This window comes from Arachis ipaensis, chromosome B4 (assembly GCF_059453495.1).
Source record: "Arachis ipaensis isolate K30076 ecotype BB chromosome B4, ASM5945349v1, whole genome shotgun sequence".
Taxonomy (NCBI): Eukaryota; Viridiplantae; Streptophyta; class Magnoliopsida; order Fabales; family Fabaceae; genus Arachis; species Arachis ipaensis.
In genome coordinates, this window is record NC_142439.1 from 101,407,270 (window position 1) to 101,411,455 (window position 4,186).

The following is a 4,186-nucleotide window of genomic DNA, read 5'->3' on the forward strand; positions in this document are numbered from 1 at the left end:
ATTCGTCTTGAACAATCATGGAAATGTCTTTCCTCAGTTTATCAGTAACTTCAGCTGGAAAGAATTTTTCCAAAAATTCTCTTCTAAGCATATCCCAGTCAGAAACAGTTGCTGCGGGTTGAGTGTAGTACCACTCTCTCGCCTTTCCCTCAAGAGAGAATGGGAAGGCTTTTAACAGAATAGAAGTTTCATCTGCACCATCATGCCTGACTGTAGAACAGGCTGCTTGGAAATCCCTAAGGTGCTTGATAGGCTCTTGAGCAGGTAAGCCATGAAACTTAGGCATCAAGTTGAACAGTGCAATCTTTATTTCAAAATCTGTAGCCACTGCTGGGTGATGCGCTTGAAACGGTTGCATTGTAAAATCAGGGGCTCCAGCCTCCTGAATAGTAACTCTCCTAGGTGCTTCCATGTCACCTGCAGGTAAATCAACCAAATCAGTAGAACGGGGGCTTGTTTCTTCCTTACATGACGTTTCAGATTCGCCCTCGGGGAGGACTAACCGACGCCGAGCTTGCCTTATACGTGAAATAGTTCTTTCAATCTCAGGGTCAAATACTGGCAAGCTTGGATCAGGAAGTGAACGCGTCATTTAACGAAAGAAACATGCAGCTCATAGTAGCAAAATAAAATAAAATGCAAATAAATAAATTCCAATCAATAACTTAGCACTCTATTGCAACTCCCCGGCAACGGCGCCAAAAATTGACGTGGCAGAAATTGGCGAGTTAAGAAATTATTATAAGAGATACGTTGCAAGTACAATTCTTAACCAACCAAAAATCCGCTTATCAATTTAGAAGGGTTGTCACAAAATTAGAATTAAAATACTGGGAGTATGAATCCCAGGTCGTCTCCCAACGAGTTACAGAAAGATGTACTATTTTATTAATCAGATGTTTTCCAAAAGGGGTTGAGTTTGATAGACAGAAAATTAAATCAAAGAATTTGTGTAATTTAAATAAAAACCTTGACTGGGAGTAGATTAGTCGGAAGTCCTATCCTTGTTGGAGTTTTCTCAAGACCAAAGTGATAATTGAAGGTTGCCTGCTCATTATCCTTTACCGGATAAAGAAAAGTTAAGCAAGTTGGAAATCAGTTCCTATTCACAAGTTCTAATCCTCTCCCTTGGGAAGGACTAGTGTCAGTGATTAGAGGACGAACCAACGCTAAACCCAACTATAATTTTACTCTTGAGCATTCCAACTCAAGGTTCCCTTTCAACCAACTCCCAATCAAGTTATGGAACTACTCGCTCATTATGATCGTGAAATTCACGAAATAAGAAAGGGAAATAAAGAAAGACATGATAAATAATAATCAAAAGGATCAATTAAAAATAAAAATAGTTCTTGTGTTAATAAATTCTAAAAATAATCCAATAGTAACTCTGAATAAATTAAGGAAATAAAAGAGTAAGTGACAAGTAAGGAAACAAACTAGAATGACGAAGTCTTGACAGAGGTAATAACTCTTCTCAATATCCCAATCCAAAAAGCAATAAAATCAAAATCCTAAGAACTATGAATGTGTAGAGAGAAAACCTAGAGGAGGAGTAAATTCAGATCTAAAACAAAAATTATGCCAAATGAATGTTGTCTTTGGTCTCTGCATGTTCCATGGCTCTAATCTGCATTTCTGGGCCAAAAATTGGGTCAAAACAGGGCCCAAAATCACCCCAAGCGAATTCTGCAGATTCTGCAGATCGCGTACGTCACACGATCGCGTCATCCAGCGTTTTGCCTTGCCACACGTGCGCGTCGTCCATGCATTCGCGTCACTTGTGCAGTTTCCAATCCATGCGTTTGCGTCAGGCATGCGAGCGCGTCACTGCAATTTCCTCTATTTTGCGCGGTCGCGTGAGCCATGCGTCCGCGTCACTTTTCGCTGGTCATCTCCTCCATTTCTTGTCTTTCTACCATTTTTTCAAGCCTTCTTTCCAATCTCCAAGTCATTCATGCCCTATAAAGCCTGAAACACTTAACACACATATCACGGCATCGAATGAATAAAGGAGAATTAAAATACATAATTAAAAGTCTTTAGGAAGCAGTTTTCAACCATGGAGTAATTTTGGGAAGGAATTACAAATACATGCAAAATTAATGAATAAGTGGGTAAAGATTCGATAAAACCACACAATTTAAACACAATATAAACCATAAAATAATGGTTTATCAACCTCCCAACACCAAACTTAAAGTTTGGATGTGGGGGTTCAACACCAAACTTAGAGTTTTGTTGTGGCCTCCCAACACCAAACTTAGAGTTTGACTGTGGGGGCTTTGGTTGACTCTGTTGTGAGAGAAGCTTTTGATGCTTCCTCTCCATGGTTACAGAAGGAGAACCTTGAGTCTTAAATACAAGGTAGTCCTCATTCAGTTGAAGGACCAACTCTCCTCTGTCCACATCAATGACAGCTTTTGCTGTGGCTAGGAAGGGTCTTCCAAGGATGATGGATTCATCCTGATCCTTCCCAGTGTCTAGGATTATGAAATCAGCAGGGATGTAAAGGCTTTCAACCTTTACTAACACGTCCTCTACTAGTTCATAAGCCTGTTTCATGGATTTGTCTGCCATCTCTAATGAGAATTTGGCAGCCTGTACCTCAAAGATTCCTAGTTTCTCCATTACAAAGAGTGGCATGAAGTTTATCCCTGACCCAAGGTCACATAGAGCCTTCTCAAAGGTCATGGTGCCTATGGTACAAGGTAGAAGAACTTTCCGGGATCCGATTTCTTCTGAGGCAATGTCTGCCTTATCAATGCACTGAGTTCATTGGAGAACAAGGGGGGGTTCCTCCTCCCAAGTATCATTACCAAATAAACTAGCATTCAACTTCATGATGGCTCCTAGATATTTAGCAACCTGCTCTTCACTGATGTCTTCATCCTCTTCAGAGGAAGAATAGTCATCAGAGCTCATGAATGGTAAAAAGAGGTTCAATGGAATCTCTATGGTCTCTAGTTGAGCCTCAGATTCCTTTGGTTCCTCAAAGGGAAACTCCTTCTTGGTCAGTGAACGTCCCAGGAGGTCTTCCTCACTAGGATTCACGTCCTTCTCCTCCTCTCTAGGTTCGTCCAGACCAAGTAAGGTAATGGCCTTGCACTCTCTTTTTGGATTCTCTTCTGTATTGCTTGGGAGAGTACTAGGAGGAGTTTCAATGACTCTTTTACTCAGCTAGCCCACTTGTGCCTCCAAATTTCTAATGGAGGACCTTGTTTTATTCATGAAACTTAGAGTGGCCTTAGATAGATCAGAGACTATATTTTCTAAGCTAGATGGACTCTGCTCATAATTCTCTGTCTGTTGCTGAGTGGATGATAGAAAAGGCTTGCTATTGTTAAACCTGTTTCTTCCACCATTATTAAAGCCTTGTTGAGGCTTTTGTTGATCCTTCTATGAGAAATTTGGATGATTTCTCCATGAGGGATTATAGGTGTTTTCATAAGGTTCACCCATGTAATTCACCTCTGCTATTGCAGGGTTCTTAGGATCATAAGCTTCTTCTTCAGAAGATGCCTCTTTAGTACTGTTGGATGCAACTTGCAATCCATTCAAACTCTAAGAAATCATATTGACTTGTTGAGTCAATATTTTGTTCTGAGCCAATATGGCATTCAGAGTATCAATTTCAAGAACTCCCTTCCTCTGAGGCATCCCATTACTCACAGGATTCCTTTCAGAAGTGTACATGAACTGGTTATTTGCAACCATGGCAATGAGTTCCTGAGCTTCTGTAGGCATTTTCTTTAGGTGAATGGATCCACCTGTAGAATGGTCCAATGACATCTTAGCTAATTCAGACAGACCATCATAGAATATATCTAGGATGGTCCATTCTGAAAGCATGTCAGAAGGACACTTTTTGGTCAATTGCTTTTATCTCTCCCAAGCTTCATAGAGGGATTCACCTTCTTTCTATTTGAAGGTTTGAACATCCACTCTAAGTTTGCTAAGCTTTTGAGGAGGAAAGAACTTGGCTAAGAAAGCCGTAACCAGCTTATCCCAAGAGTTCAGGCTATCTTTAGGTTGAGAGTCCAACCATATTCTAGCTCTGTCTCTTACAGCAAATGGGAAAAGCATAAGCCTGTAGACCTCAAGATCAACCCCATTGGTCTTAACAGTATCACAGATCTGCAAGAATTCAGTTAAGAACTGAAAAGGATCTTCTGATGGAAGTCCA

General features: G+C 40.5%; 1 non-coding gene across 1 annotated transcript; it reads left to right on the forward strand.

Annotated features, from left to right (window-relative positions):
- The first annotated feature begins 3,846 nt into the window (after window positions 1-3,846).
- LOC148568591 (small nucleolar RNA R71) lies at window positions 3,847-3,954 on the forward strand. The gene has a single exon (XR_015881994.1). It is a non-coding gene; the product is annotated as a small nucleolar RNA R71 (small nucleolar RNA).
- Window positions 3,955-4,186: the final 232 nt, after the last annotated feature.